This window comes from Dunckerocampus dactyliophorus, chromosome 1 (genome assembly GCF_027744805.1).
Source record: "Dunckerocampus dactyliophorus isolate RoL2022-P2 chromosome 1, RoL_Ddac_1.1, whole genome shotgun sequence".
Taxonomy (NCBI): Eukaryota; Metazoa; Chordata; class Actinopteri; order Syngnathiformes; family Syngnathidae; genus Dunckerocampus; species Dunckerocampus dactyliophorus.
Window position 1 is genome coordinate 11,445,317 of NC_072819.1, and position 16,967 is coordinate 11,462,283.

General features: G+C 42.1%; 1 long non-coding RNA gene across 1 annotated transcript; it reads left to right on the forward strand.

The window, feature by feature from the left end:
- The first annotated feature begins 1,754 nt into the window (after positions 1 to 1,754).
- Positions 1,755 to 15,406, forward strand: LOC129187307 (uncharacterized). Its single transcript, XR_008572382.1, has 3 exons — positions 1,755 to 2,204; positions 15,203 to 15,262; positions 15,341 to 15,406. It is a non-coding gene; the product is annotated as an uncharacterized LOC129187307 (long non-coding RNA).
- Positions 15,407 to 16,967: the final 1,561 nt, after the last annotated feature.

A 16,967-nucleotide genomic window follows, 5' to 3' on the forward strand; every position in this document is an offset into this window, starting at 1 on the left:
AAAAATTCCATTTTGGCTTGTCAGACCACCGAGTATTTTCCCAAGAGTTTTAGGGATCAAGATGTTTTCTGGCAAAATTGACACAAGCCTTAATGTTCTTGTTGTTCAGCAGTGGTTTTTGTCTTGGAACTCTGCCATGCAGGCTGTTTTTGCCCAGTGTCTGTCTTATTGTAGAGTCATGCAGAACACTGACCTTAACTGAAGCAAGTGGGGCCTGCAGTTCTTTGTATGTTGTTGTGGGGTCTTTTGTGACCTCGTGGGTCCGTTGTTGCTGCGCTCTTGGGGCAATTTTGTTTGCCAAAAAATTGCCCGGCCACTCCTGGGAAGGTTCACCACAGTTCCATATTTTCGCCATTTTTGGATCATGGCTCTCACAGTGGTTCGCTGGAGTCCCAAAGCTATGAAATTGCCTTATAACCTTTTTGAGACTGATAAATCTCAATTAATGTCAGTTAAGTTATTAATCACTTTTTCCACACAGGAACATGTAGGTTTGGATTTTTTCTCCATTAATAACAAAAAGTTTCATTTAAAAAACTACATTTTGTGTTCAGTTGTGTTGTCATTGACTAATATTTAAATTTGTTTGATGATCAGAAACGCTTAACTGTGAGTTACGCCCTTTCCACACCTCCACTTCACCATAGAAGGTCAATGCAAAGTAGCTCATGAATGTGGCATCCATATTTAAAGAGCCTTGATTGCATGAGAATCACAGCTGGTGGGAAGATGACCAAGAAGAAGCGGACTTTCACAGAAATGGAGGTGGAAATATTTGGAGGACACAGCAGTGGCATAACAAATCAAACAAAGAGTGAGTGACAGTACATCCACTGTCACTGCATGAATGGAGCATGGCTAATCGAGGCAAAACAAAATAAAAAACAAAGAAAGTGGTCCGATATCAAGGCACACATTTCCATTTTTAGTGAGCATATTTCTACTTTTTCCTAATTGATACCACATTTTAGATTAGTATAAGCTTAGCAAAATCTGTTAAATTTAAAGGTCGATGCAAAGACTCAAAACAGGGATGAATTTATGTTGAAAATTAATTGCTATAAAAGATGGTGTTCTGAAGTCATAAAACTGAGACCAAAAGGGGGTTGGTCTGACCCGCAAGCCACGGAAGGTGTAGTCTAGCAGATGCGTGATGTAATTTCCCGCCAGGTAAAGAATACGCAAGTGTTCCAGTCCCTGGAACATGTCAGCCGTCACCAAGTGGATCCTGTTCCCGGTTAGAGCCAGCTCCAACAGCTTAGCCTGGTTCTGGAAAGAGCCGGGCTCCACAGCAGAGATGGTGTTGTTCTGGAAAAGACAGACGTAAAGCTGGTCAGTGTGCAAACAAAATGGTGATCAGCCTTGCAAAAATGTGCAGTGACACAAAGTAGCTGTGTGTGTGTGTGTGTGTGCGCGCGTGCATGCGTGTGTGAGCTCACCTGCAGGTAGAGGTAGTGCAAGTGCCTGAGGAGAGCCAGGTTGGATCTGAGTGATCACGTTGTCCTGCAGGAAGACCCTCTGCAAGGAGACCAATAGCAGTCACTTCATTAGGTCCACACTCTAATAGTTTGCTCCACCCAAAGAAAGACATCATAAAATGTTGGTGCAGATCCAGATAAAGGTGCCGTTGGAAGAATTTGTCTCTTGTTGTTAGTCTGCATGCATCAGGGCCAAGTGGGTTTATGTTCATATCGGTGTTCCAATCCCCGCATGGCGCAGCGGTGAAACCCTGGCACTGTGAGTGGGGATTCCCCCAAAAATGAGGCTTTATCGTTGGTTGTATGTGTTTTTGTACTTTGGATGCTGCTTTTATTGTAAAATGATTCTTGTCCTGTGAACTCCAGAGTACCTTTTGTTCTGTGAAAGTCAGTTGAACTCAGGCCTACGTGACTGAGGGGGAGGTCATCGTGACCGAAGTTATACAAGATATGTTCCAGATGTTATGTGATTTCAAAATGTCCTGCCAACAGGTCCAAGGAAGGACGAGGTTTTGGTAATCCACGTCATTGTTATTGTTCACTGGGTCTATTTAAGGGTGAACGGAATAAACGGGGTGTCCCTTTTCCCTCAACTGCATACAAGTTGTGTTGTGCCTCTTATTATTCCACAACATTTGGCGTCACGAACAGGATTGGAAGGAAAGACGTTGATGCTCGTGGCCTTCTGACCCGCACCATATTGCAAACCAACGGCCGTAAAAACAGGTAAGATTTCTTACCATTTGGTTTGACAGTGTGGTGCAGTAATGGGGGTAACTAATGAGCATTAATGTTAAAATTTCTCCAAATAAGAGAGCCTGTTGTTAGTGCATTAATAACAACTGCAGATTGGGGGTGGGGAACACTCACACAAAATGTGGCCCTCACTTTAGAGTGGGAAAAACTTTTTGTGTGTTTTACTAAAATGACTCGAGTCCAGCTGTGTTACGGCATGATTGGCGTACTTTAGAAGTGTTGAGTAAAGGAAAAGAGTACAGGCTCGTGCCGGCTTTGTGTGTGTGTGTGAGGTCGACAATTTATGCTGCAGCAACTCTTAGTCCGGGAGTTCATTCATGGAGGAAAAATTAAGGGCTAAATATAAGGCCGACTGCAATTGGTAGAGCGAGGTACCCTATACAACGCAGAGTTCGTTCACTCCGCGCTAAGTCTGTGTGGTTACGACCCTCCGAACGCGCAAAGGAGGTGACCAACTACAGAGCAAAGGCTGCGCCTATATAATATGCGTGAAGCAAATCACGTCTAACAAGTAGAGAAGCATACTCAAATTACACATGCGGAATTACAATAAAGTAGTTCTTATTGTCTACTTTGTGATGTAACTCTAGAACAGTCTTGCAGTCCTCGTCAGCCGGACAAGGTCAGTCATGAGTATATTAATGCATACCTAAACTATAACAACTGGAGGAGATTAAGGCGTGAAGCAATCATTTGGATTGCTTAACTTGTATGATTGGTTTGAAGTGCACTAAAATTTTGTTATTTGTTGTATGTAACTAAAATTCTAAAATCCAATTGGCATATACAGTACTTCAAGTGTGTGTGTGTGTGTGTGTGTGTGGCTGACTGTCTCACCTCTTCTGTAAAGCGTTCAGAGTTTTTTTTGTGTGTGTTTTTTCACTGTCTGGAGTGAGTGAGTGTGTGAACGAAGGTCAGCTGAGGACAAACTGTGCTTTGTAACCCTCAAAAGAAAATAACTATAAGATTAATCATCTTAGTCGCAAGACAGTAACGTTAGCCAGTGTAAATAGCTGAAAATTGCCAAATACGCAAGTGAGAAGTGCGGTTAAAAACGTATTGTCAGAAATGTTCATAGATTCATCCTTTGTTTGAATGATCTCTTCTGGAACAACAAAAAGGTCAACCTTACACATAGTTGAAGTGAAAGCAGTTTGTGTGTCATCTTTGTGTCTGTTGCTGGAGGTGCTGCATGTGGCTATTATTGAGTGTAGTGCATCTTGCCTAGTTGTGTTATTTGTGCCAATGTTAATTTGTTGTGGGTTGCACTGGAGTGAGGCTATCTTGGGTGTGGTCCCAGAGAAATTCAAAGTGCGTCATAACGTTGTCTGCTCTGTAGTGGGGGTTATGAACTAGCTGAAAGGACAGAATTGCAGTGGTTGAATTGAGAAGAAAATTGTGTGCAATTTGCTGTGTGATAAGTCTTTTGAGACTTTGTTTTGTATAACTTTGAACTTAGTGAATCTTGTCAAGCTGTGTGGTTCTGCCAGTGACCGGATGTGAAGTGAATAACTGAAGGAGGTGTTGAGCGAGGGGACACAAGGGGAGTGGCTACAGCCCTCCCTCTGAGTGTTGGAAGAACAAGTCAGCCAAGTGGAAGAGTTTTTTTTTTTTGTGTTATGAGATTGGAGAGTTTCTGCAAGCTGTGGTTCTGAACTGTACAGCATTTATGGAAAGTGTCATGTTGGTGTTTAAGTTTAAAACATTTTAATGTGGTGTGCTGGTGTATAAAGACTTAATTTTGAATGTGAATAAAGACAATACTCATCAAATAACATTGTGATAAAATTGCAGTCTGAGGTTAAGATACTTTGGCGAAAATAACTTATTTTTGTGACAGAACAAACAATAACATTTATTTTAATTTCTGTCTTGAAAGTTGAAATACTCAAAATGGCTATTCCTTCGACAACGATTTTAGGGTTAAAATACCCAAAAAGGAAGGATGACATCGAGAAGGTCTCTAAAAAGTGGACAAAACACACTAAAAGCTTAAATCCAAGTTGGCCTGAAGGTGGAACATTTGATGTGAATCGTGAACTGTTTAGAGCTAAAGGCGACGATGGATTTAAAATAAAAAACAGAAATATGGACAAAAACATGCAGGATAATAGTCAGTTCGCTGCAGTGGCTCCGTCTGGCCTTTATCCTTTTATTACGGGAACTGTCGAAGTTGCAGGAGATGTTGATTTTGATGACAACAAACAAGATCCTATTTCACCAGTTGGAAGGCTGAAAAATCCACCACAATACTGCAGCACAGACAGGAAGGGTGCAAAACCAAAAAAGTCACAAGTACTGGATTGTTATGCTGAAAAAGATCAAGCGCTTAAAGAGATGACAAGAAAGGATGGACACTCATATTGGCTGAACCTGGAGCACTCGGACTTAGAAAGACAAAAGGAAAGGACTATAATTCAAGAACTTGAGGATGAGATAGATGATGTTAATGAAAAGTATGTACAAAATAAGGCTACAGAAGAAAAACAGGAAGAGAGGAAAAAAGGAGCAGTAGAAAGAGTAAGTAGTGCTATACCAGTAAAAAGAAGAGTAAGCTATCCAGAGGGAGTCCAAGAGGTAGAAGAAAGAGAAGTCTTAGGGGGAAGTCTTACCTTTGCTGCAAATGGCAAGGAAAACAGAAAGTATGATCTCAGATACAGGCCTGGCATACACCCTCCAGAGAGGTATACCGATCCGGCTCATCAATTGCCAATATTAATAAAAGGAACACAGGGACAGTATATTCCTTGGCAAACACTTGATCTTGAGGGGTTGATCGCCAGGCTGCCTGGTATCCATGAGGGGGCTAGCAAATGGATAAGGGCGTTTGAAGAAGAAACAGTGGGTAAAATACTGGCGCTTGGAGATATCAAGGCTGTGTGGGCACGAGTGTTGGGGATACCAACAATGGAAAATGTGCTATATCTAAGTGGCCATCGATGGATGCAAAATCCTGAAGCGGATGGTATTGAGTTCAATCCTTATCGCAGAGACTTGTGGGGGACACTGCGAAGGGAGTATCCGATCAAGATTGATCCCAAGGCCGTGAAGGGACAGCCACTTACGGAAACAGAGAACCCTGCCGAGTATATCAGCCGCCAGCTCAAACGGTGGAAGCAAGAGACTGAGGAAGAAGTTGGAAATAGCCCACTGATGACCACACTATTCAGAACAGCAGTGGTTGAAGCCATGCCAACTCCAGTAAAAAGTAGACTGGAGGATGTTGTGGGACTGACGTCAAAGTCACACAGGGAGTTCTGTGAGCATGTGATACATGCTATTGAAAAATACAGACGAGATGAACAACGGCTGAAAGAGCAAGACCAAGAAGTTCAAAGAAAGGTTGCCCAGTTGCAACTTGGGGAACTGTCAAGCAAGAACAAAAAGAAAGCTCAAGCCTTAGTCGGGGATGCAAAGCCAAGTGTGGAGGCACCCGTAATGCCATCTCCAGCTCCACCTCCAGCTCCAGTGCTAACAACAGTACCACCAGTTCAAGCGCCACCTGTCATCAATGTATATGCTCAACCAAGAACAAATCAAGCGTCGCAAAGGGGAAGGCAATATCAGATGGGCCGAAAAGATGGATCAAGAAGGAGGTCGCAACAACAAGCTACCCCTCCGCAAGTACTTCCCAAAGTCTGTTGGGGATGTGGACAGCAAGGACACAATCGACAGAACTGTCCAACCAATCCATGGCCGGCGCCTAATTGGGTCAAAGGAGGCTATGGAGATCAACAACCTCAACAACCATTGAGCCAAGGTCCAAATTCAGAACAGCCATATTCGGGTCCAGTCAACCCGTGGGGAGGTCCAAATTATGGTTATTAGGGGTGCCCAGAGAATCCTGCAGGGGAAGGTCAGCTGCCAATAGTAACATCTATAACTAAAAAAGAACCAGTAGTTCAAGTTCAAATCGGAAGAAAACAAATACCAATGTTGGTCGATACTGGAGCAACCTACACTTGTGTAGGTCCAAGTTACGCCTCACACCTCCCCATGTCTGACAAATTTGTCAAAACAGTAGGATTCTCGGGAAAGCTTCAAACAATACCTATGACGGCTCCAGTTCAGCTAACAATGGAGGGCGAAACAACGACATTGCCAGTTCTGGTATCTGAGCAGACACCAGTAAATTTACTAGGAAGAGATGCTCTATGCAAGCTGAATGTAAACATTTCTTGTACGCCTGAGGGAGTGAAAGTAGATAGAGTGAAGGAAAATTTCCAAATGAATGTTCAGACAGCACGTGCAAAAGTGTACTGGTTAGGAGATATATCACAACCAGTGCTCCAGGCTTTCCAAAAGTGGGAAAAGTACATCTGTGCTCAAATTCCAAAAGCGTCAAAACCACGGTCTGAATACCATTGCACAGTCTATTTTGATCCATCATGTAGCAAAATCTTTGAAGAAAAGTGGGAAACACAAACTGAAGGCCTGACGGTGTCATTGACAACAGAGTATATCATAATTGGGCAAGAGGGTGCAGCGTTTAACGTTGAGTCAAATCCTTTCCTTGCACAATGGTACAACGTGCCCAATTCGGCACCACACATAACCTTGTTGGTTAACGAAAATTTTGCGTCAAAGGATTTGGGGCCAATGATAAAAAATGCGTCCAAAATAACTTGGAAAGCGACTGAAAATCCACTAATTTTTGTGTCGCCAGATGAGACAAAGATAAAAATTTTGTGTGGTACCCATATGGTTTCAAAACCAAAAGAAGTGATCATTACTTCATTTGACGTACCACAGATGCCGCAAATCCGTGAAGGTGAGAGTGACTTAAAACAAGAAATGCTCGAACACGTCCCAGAAAATCTATGGTCAAAACATGAAACAGATGTAGGGTTAGTGAAGTCAGCAAACCCTGTTAGAGTGGAGCTTAAACCAAACATGAAACTTCCAAGACGCGCACAGTACCCTCTGAAATTAGAGGCAGAGAAAGGTATAAGCCAAACTATTGAAGGGCTTCTGAAAGCGGGAGTATTAATTGAGACACACAGTTTTTGTAATACGCCAATACTACCTGTGAAGAAAGCAGACAAATCCAAGTACCGGCTGGTACATGATTTGCGAGCAGTGAATGAGATCGTCCAGGATAGTCCAGTGGAAGTACCAAATCCGCATCCTCTCTTGACAAATGTTCCACCTGAAGCTAAGTTTTTCACAGTAATAGACTTGTGCTCAGCATATTTTAGTGTTCCGTTGCACGAAGACTCTCAACATTTGTTTGCGTTCACATATCGAGGAAAACAATATTGCTATACTTGAATGCCACAGGGGTTCAAACATAGTCCACGTGTTTAATCAGGTGTTAAGAGAGGACCTTGAAGGGTTGCAACTCAATAGCACCCTGTTACAGTACGTTGACGATCTGTTAATATGCGCACCGACACTCGAGGACTGCCACAGAGACTCAATTAAGTTACTTCAGAAGTTGGCTGAGGGGGGGCATAAGACCTCCCGGGCAAAGTTACAATATTGCCAGCCCCAGGTCGAGTATCTGGGAAGAGTTATATCACACGGAACAATCTCAGTGGCACCCTCTCAGTTGGAGGGAGTGAGCAAAGTGCCACTCCCTCTTACAGTGGGACAGATGATGACTTTTCTAGGCATGACTGGTTTCAGCTCAAACTGGATAGTGGACTATGCTGTCAAAACTGCACCATTGCGAGAAATAATGAAGGAGGGTGAGACTCAGACATTGAGGTCATCGCTGAAATGGACCAATGAGTCCAGAATTGCGTTTGAAACAATCAAACAGGAAATGCAAACAGCTCCGGCGTTGGCAACACCAGACTATGGCAAACCGTTCTTTTTGTACGTGTCAAATAGACATAACATGTACGCATCTGCAGTGTTGATGCAAGAAACCTGTAGTGGTCGAAGGAAACAACCCCTTGCATACTACAGCACGAAGCTGGACAATGTGGTCCAGGGTTGGCCACCATGTTATCAAGGGTTGGCTGCCGTTCATTATGCGTATGAGAAGGCATCAACAATCACAATGGGACATCCAGTGACAATATACACGCATCATAAAATTTCTGAGCTGATCCACCAAAGTAAGTTTGTGATAACGCAGGCTCGATGTTTGCAGTACTTGCCACTGTTGACGTATCCAGATGTCACCATTAAAAGGTGTGCAACGGTAAATCCTGCAGACACAATGCCATTCAGTTTTGAAGGTGAGCCTCATGAGTGTGTGCCAGAGGCAATGAAGTACACGAAGTTAAGACCAGATTTGGAGTCTACACCTTTGTTAAATGCAGAAGTGACATACTTTGTGGATGGATCGTGTTACAGAGATCACCTTGGCAGCCATGCAGGGTTTACGGTTATCAAACAGGAAGGAAGTGATTTTGTGACAATAAAGGCTGAGAGTTGTGTACAACCATGCTCTGCACAATTAGCTGAGTTGAAGGCTTTGACTGAAGCGTGCAGAATGGCCAAAGGAAAGACAGCAAATGTGTATACGGATTCGGCGTATGCACATGGAGTGTGTCATTTGTTTGGGGCAGTGTGGAAGCAACGTGGTTATAAAAAAAGTGATGGTTCACCAATACACCACCAAAAACAGATAGTTTATCTTATTTCGGCGATGATGCAACCGACAAGGCTTGCTGTTATCAAGTGTCAGGCACACAGGAAAGGAAATGAAGATGTTGTGCATGGAAACAATGCAGCAGATGAAGCAGCAAAATTGACTTCTAAAAGCCAGGTGACTGTTTTGGCTCCATTGGTGTCAATAGAACCAGTCGCTACGCCAGATGACATTGTGTTGATGCAACAAAATGCAGGGCTAAGTGAGCACAGTTTGTGGCAGCAGAGAGGAGCTTCAAAAGATGAAAAAGGTCTGTGGAGATCACATGAAGGACTGCTTGTTGCGCCAGTCTCATTACTTACAGTGCTAATATCAGATGTGCACAGTCCAGATCACTGTGCAAAGGGGGAAGTTGTAAGGAAGATAAAACAGCAAGGATATTGGTCACCATATTTGCAGTCAATGATAGATGAAGTCTTGGGACAATGTGAAGTTTGTGCACAGAACAATGTCAGAAAAGGCATAACTACACCCATTGGACACATACCAGTTCCAGAAGGACCATTCAAACATCTTGTGCTAGACTATGTAGACATGATTAAATCGGTGCATGGAAAGAGGTACATGTTAGTAGTTATTGACCGATTTAGTCGTTGGGTTGAAGCGATGCCGTCTAAAGATCAGAGTTCAGAAACTGTTGTTAAATTCCTGTTAAGAGAAGTAATTCCGCGGTTTGGAATACCATCAGAAATAAGTTCGGACAACGGTCCGGCGTTCGTGCAAAAAGTAGCAAAAGGAATCCTACAACAGTTGCGAATAAGACAAAGGTTGGGGTGTGTCTATCATCCTCAGTCCCAGGGAATGGTAGAGAGAGTAAATGGGACACTTAAAGCCAAACTCAATAAAATTTGTGCTAGCACAAAGTTAAATTGGGTGGATGCACTACCACTTGCACTCATGAGTTATCGCATGCAGACTAACAGAATGACACATCTAACACCGCATGAAATGCTTACGGGTCGACCCATGCCAGCACCACATTTGAGAGGGCCTTATAAAGGGCCTCCACTTGAGCAGTTGCAAAATGAACTGAAAGATTATATAAAACAGTTAACTGCCATACATAGAGCTATCTATGTGCAGGAGAAAAGCAGGGCACCAGTCCACGGAGGTGTCAGACGGCCTGGTGGTGCCAGGTGATCAGGTGTACATCAAGGTGTACAGGCGAAAGTGGCACGAGCCAAGACGAGAGGGACCCTATAAGGTGGTGCGAGCAACACCGACGGCTGTCCAAGTGGAAGGGAGCACGACGTGGTACCATTTAAACCACTGCACCAAGCTATACCAACCAAGGGGACCCTCCAGCTGAGACGAGCCATCCATGAGGACCACGCCAGCCGAGACGAGTCATTCCTGAGGGCTATAATCGAGGGAGCCAGATTGTGTGGGAGGACATTCATCCAGGAGGCAGGCTATGAGGAAGGGGTGAGATGAGCCGCCTCCTCCAACATGTGACGTGCCAAGTCACCACCTCGTTTCGGCAAAAGAAGCCCCTCATCACAAAGGGTCCCTCCAGATGACATCGTGCTGATCATCGGCGGGTGATCGAAGAAGGGACTGAAGATGGCCTACACCATTCTTACAGAGGAACAATAATCCTCTGGGCGGTGATGATGTGAGCAGAAACATTGCTCCCGACCTTGCCACACACCGAATCACTGCCCATAACACGTTCCCCACTTCCCCGTGCCCATTCTTCAGGACAAGCATGCATCAAAATCCCCACGAACTTAATCTTTGAACTTCTTTCGGAAAATGAAGACAGTGAAATGACGGGTCTAAGAGACATTATTATTTGTTTTGGGGGTTTGGGACCCCCAAAAGGGGGGGGATATATTGTAAAATGATTCTTGTCCTGTGAACTCCAGAGTACCTTTTGTTCTGTGAAAGTCAGTTGAACTCAGGCCTACGTGACTGAGGGGGAGGTCATCGTGACCGAAGTTATACAAGATATGTTCCAGATGTTATGTGATTTCAAAATGTCCTGCCAACAGGTCCAAGGAAGGACGAGGTTTTGGTAATCCACGTCATTGTTATTGTTCACTGGGTCTATTTAAGGGTGAACGGAATAAACGGGGTGTCCCTTTTCCCTCAACTGCATACAAGTTGTGTTGTGCCTCTTATTATTCCACAACACTTTATCATGATTGTTGAACTTTCCCCTTCAATTTGGTATTAAATGAATATGTAGACTTAAACTGTAGCCGTCCTGAGCAAACAAAAAAAAAGTGAAGCTCAAATTCAACCTGTTCATACGGAAGGATGACAACATCAAACTGGAATAAAATAAATGTAGGATGACTACTTATCTGTTTACTGTATTTACTGTATTTACTGCTCATGTCAAAGTATCAAAATGTGACCATGCAAAATACACGTTTTCTGACCCAGAATGACTATAAAATGAATTAACCAATGAATTATGTTCAGTATAAGATAAAAAGCTTTACATTTTTAAGTGGGCAAGAGTAGAGGATACATGGCTTCAGATCAAATGTCTGTAGTAGTACGTGACTCTAAAAAGTTTGGGAACCGCTGTTCTAAAAAAAAATGGGGGCGGAGCTGGTGCCGATTGATGACCTGTGTACCTGTATGCAGGTTCATGTCTCCCAAGACAGCAGGAAACATACAGGTACAGGTAAGTGAACAAGCAAAGGAGGCGAGGAGACACATAGAAATCTAGCAGACAAGGTAGTGGGCGTGGTTTGGTTTAGTTTAGTTTAGCTAAAGCTCCGCACTTGCACGTGCGGCGTACTCCCCCTGCTTCACCTCCTCGGCTATTTCCTGAGTGAGTTCCACTTGACGAGAGAAGAAGGACGGAGGTGAAGTAAAATAAAAAGGACCTCATCGCAGGACCATCAAGATGTTGTGCGGTCGGGCAACTTGTTCGACCAGATATGAGTAGTCTGGGGAGGCAGCTGATGAAGATGAGGGTGAAGACACGCTGAGGCAACAAGGGTATCTTGACACGCGCATATCAGAACTCAGATAAGGTAGGAGAAAACTTGAAGGGTAAACAAAGTTTCATACTGTGTTCAATTTGATATGTCGTCAGCAAGTTAATTTGAGGAAGTAAGTTGGTTTCTGCAAATTTATATATACTGTATCTATATATATATATATATATATATATATCTTTTCATGCGACAACTAAAGAAACTACATTTTGACTTTGATACAATGTAAAGTAGTCCGTGTGCAGCTTGTATAGCAGTGTAAAACCTCAAAATAATTTGACAAACAGCCATTAATGTCTAAACCGCTGGCAACATACATTTTTACATGTTGTCTTCGTGTCAATATGTGAAAATGTGAACAGCATGATGACATGGACTTTTAAATACCATTTATAATTGAGCCAAAAATATGTTGATCGCATCATAGATTTTTCTGCTCAGCTTCTTGTAGAGAAGAGCAAGTTGGTCAAAAATAATGAAATATTGAACTGTTGGACATGTGCATTCAAGCGTTTAGACAATTAAAATTAGAAATTTTGATCAGTTTGTCCATAAAAAATGCAAACTTCATTGTATACACTGTACACTAGTGTCCAGAATATTCAAATTCTTTTAACAAATTCCTGAACCATGATATTTTTGTTTCATCCTATATTGGCTGAAGAAGCAGTACATGATGGCATTCAAAGAAAGCACAGTAAAATGCTGTAAATGATTTAAACTGACTTAAATTGTGTTAAACATGCTCCAAAATGGTGATGTATCTTGCTCGTAACACAGAGCAAATGGATGGACCCCGCTTCAAACTCCGTGCAAGACTCACCACTATGTTCTTTAAAATATTGTTATAACACGTCACCTTTCGGAAGCATGATGTAAAAAAGCAGCGCCCCCATATTGTATTGATTAGAAAAAACAGATCAGTAGAAATCCTGATCTGTTAGGTGTGTATCCTGGACATTACACCATATTTCTATTTAGAATCACTTTGGTTATTGTCTGAATTTTGCCGAAAAACCAGAGAAATAACATGCAGATACTCTGGATTTCACATTGTGTGTCAAGGCAAATGTCAGCTCATTTGCATATAGTTTTTTGCCATTCAATTTTAGTGTGTGGACTACGCTGTTTACTAGAGCCCCACTGATATGGGATGCATTTTGGTAATTAGCATAGAATTTGGCACAATAGTTGACCACTTTAAAATAAAAACAATTGGCTGTATTCGGCTGATAAAGATAATACATAGGCCAATGTGAGGGTTTCATCTGAAAAGTTTCATCTGTCTTATATAGTCTTATATTAATGATGGACACGAGAGTTAACAGTTGCATATATCTTTATTTCACTTCAAAACGCTGTACACCTGTAATATTCTTATATTAGATAACAGTAGACATGTGGATTAAGAGTTGCATCTATCTTTGTTTATCTCACAGAGATGCATTTTAAAAACTTTAAATGCTGTAATATGCTCTCTAAAACCTGTGTAAATAAATAGAATGTTCTCCTTAATGGGTCCTGACAACGTGTTTCTGCAAGGATGTTATTCTCATGGGGTACTAAAGTGTAGTGTTATATTGTTTTACAAAGTCACAGTTTACCATGGTGTAAAAAAATGCAGTTTCTTTCGCCCTTTCTCTCGTTGTCTTCTCTGCTGCAGCTGAGTGAGTGCAACAGGAAGAGCTGCACATTGCTGGTCTGTGTGTTTGTGTGTAAGGTGGAGGGGCCAGAGACTCGGGCAGGCTGCAGCAGAGAGAGACACAGAAAAGGGGCGACAGATTTGCCACACGGCAAACAAAAGTTAATACTGTATAGTCGTTACATATTCACAGATGTTGCCTAATCAGAGATACGTCATAATCTGCCCGATTGAGATGGAAAAAGTGTGTGTCATGATAGAGGCGAATATGCTTAACAACATTTGATCATAAGAGTTTCACAAGATCTTCCTCATGAAGGCCACATATGTGCCTCCTGAAGGTCAGCAAAGAGTTGAGAGGTGTGTATGTGTGTGTGTGCGTGTGTGTATGTGTGCGTGTGCACGTGTGTGTGTCCATTAGTCATGATGATCCGGTGGCTGCTGATCTCTGTGCTGTTCATGCTGATGCTGGCTGCCGGTCATTACACTGCTGCCGCCATGCTGAGAAGCTCTGCTTCTCAAGAAGATTATGGCCTCCTCAAACTAGTGGGACCCTACTCCACGGAAAGAGTTGAGATGGAGCCAAAACTTGATGGACACTTGCGAAAAAGGAAAAGCAGGAGCAACATCCAACTAGGTCAGCAGTTCTAGTTGTCGTAGCAGTAATCCACCTTCCAAGCAAGAAAGTGAGGTGCCAATAAAAGTTGCAGTGTTTGTTTGAACTTCACATTGCTTCATCAGCTGTCAAACCTCTGTCGGAACAGAGACGGATTTGGTTCCCTTTGTTCATTACAGTAGTCAATCAAGTGAGAGACAAAAGTTGTTGTGTATTTGCTGCTGTCCAGAGTGCTTTCGAGCGGATCAGGTGCTTTCCATGTTCCTGATTGTGTGTATAGTTGTACCGTAAATTCCGGTGTGTAAGCTGCACCGGTGTATAAGCCGCACCCACTAAATTTAGAGGAAGAACTAGATTTGTTCATGAATAAGTCACACCGGTGTATAAGCCACATATGTCCTTGTCATAAAATTATATACAGTATTGTAGCACGCACAAGTCCATGAGGACCAGGCAGCTCTTTATTTGGCAGGGGCCAATCATGAGCTATAAAAAAAAAACTCACGACGAGCTTGTCAACCCATTGGAAATTGCAGGAGGTCATTACTCAATATACTGTAACAGTCTGACTCACGGTTTCATCTTACAAACATTAAATTTATCAGACAGCAACTTAACACTTAAATGTTATACATCAGACATATAGAAACATGGACCAATATGTTTAATATGAGAAAAACCCAACATTTTAAAGTTTTCCCATTTGTAGCCTCTGTCCACCAGAGGGAGCCAGAGGACCCAGAGCCCAAAGCCTAGAGGGAAGCTGATGTCATTGCAGCGCTGCGTTGCTCAGATGCAATGCATTATGGAAAAACTTTAAAGTGTTGGGTATTTCCATTCAACTCACATTGGGACATGTTTGTATATTTGTATATACATATTTTGAGTGTTAAGTTAAGTTAAGTTGTGTGATGAATTTAGTGTTAAAATGTTCTTTGAAAGATGACATTGTGAGTCAGACTTTTGTTATATTGGTTGGCTTCTTCCTGACTGACTTGCGAGTGGCACAGTATTTAAACAATTAGTAGTAGTTCTGACAAAAAGGAGTTGTCACGAAATTAGAAATTAGCTATAAAGTTGAAGAAAAACGTTTTAAAAAAAAGTAGCGGCTTATACGCCGGAATTTACCGTACTCACGTTTTAATTTAGTTTCAGATGCTCGAAGCAGAGCTCTACGCCACAAAGACAAGATCATCAAACACCTGACAGGTCAGGTTCTTCATGTTGTCACCACTACACACAAAATGATATGAGACGCATGTAAAAACATTATCCTTTTGTCTTCAGGTCCGCTATACTTCAACCCAAAGTGCAGGAGTCACTTCCGCAGACTTTACCACAATATCAGGGACTGTGTGGTACCAGCCTGTGAGTACTAGAACCTTTTCCATATATCAATGACAGTTAAAAAAGATGCAGAAGGATATGTTAAGATACAACAGGAGCTGATTCATAATAGCTTCTGCTGTTGTAAACATTCTTATGTTGTCTCCCTGGAGCAGATTTTAAACGATGTGCTCGTCTGCTGACTCGACTGGCTCACAGCCTTCGTTGTGCAGAGAGGTGAACGCTGCAACGGTAGGAGGCTCCTTTTTTGTCCATTTTTTCCATTAGCTGAAACTTTGAATGGGCTATTGTAATCTCATGCCATTCAATTTATTCGCGTATAATAACATCATTTGTTAAACAGTAATACATGAAACTTGTTAGTAAGTGGTGTCAAATTTTTTGAAGACTATTTCCAAGCCCAAAACAGACATCATTAACGACACCAAACATTGCCTTAAGCGAGGCAGGGTATACAGCAAGGAGTGTCCGTGATGTCGATCGTGAGCTACCAGTAGATGGTGAAGGTAGTCTGGGTCGATCACATAAACGTCACTTTGTAGATGTTATATGACATCAGTCAGCTGACATTAACCTCCCCTCCTGATTTGCTGGTGCTGCCACCAGCAAATCAGGTGCTGTCAAAGATGAAGTGGTGAACAGACGTCTCAAGCTAGACATGGAGATGCAACTTTCATCTTTATTATCAGCGGCAAGATGCTTACTGTATGTCTATAACAAAATTGATCAGTTCATATGTAGCGGCTAGTTCCGTAGAAAAAAAAGAGAATTGCTTGATGGCTTTGCTTCCCGTCCTGAACTCCACTATAGAAATGTGCGTTTTCTACACTTCCATCTGTTAAACTATTATCTCATGATTAATTGGAAAATGTGCCTATTGCTGAAACCTTTTTAATATGTTGCCTTGACTTCGGCTGCATTGTCTTTTGCATAATTTTCAGTTCTTGTATAGCAAATGCTAACTGGATGTAACACATGAACTATGTGTCTAATGAACACTACGTAGCTATTTTGATAGACAGACTACTCAGGTTATGTATAGATACAGTATGTACCACAGTAGTACCACAGTGTGTTCCGAACACTGTTTTTATGCAGACAGAGGAGGTATTAAGTACTCCAGAACTTGGAACACCTGTAGGAATTCATTGCACCAACTGCCAAGGCTTGATCAACCTCCATTTCTGCAGAAAAGCTTTAAATTGTTGACCCATTTTGTAGTCCCTGAAACAAGCCTTTTTGTATAATTCTGAAATACACATTATTTTTCAGTTTTGGGTAACCTTACCATTTTTTTAACCTCTGGCACTTCAGTACTTAACTTTGTACCATTTCAAGCTAGTCATTGGACTTGAACGACTTGAAATTCAATAAATAACTGGAAAAATTGGGGTGTTCTAAAACATTTGACCGGTAGTGTATTTCTTGAATTAAGTAGTGTTTGTCGCCTCAAGTCCCTGCTTTTCTTTTGAACATGGCTACAAAATAACCACAAATGGAGCCAAAGAAAGTTTCCAGCATTTGATAAAGGGCAATTCAAGAAATCAAAGTAGCCTTCAATGATCAT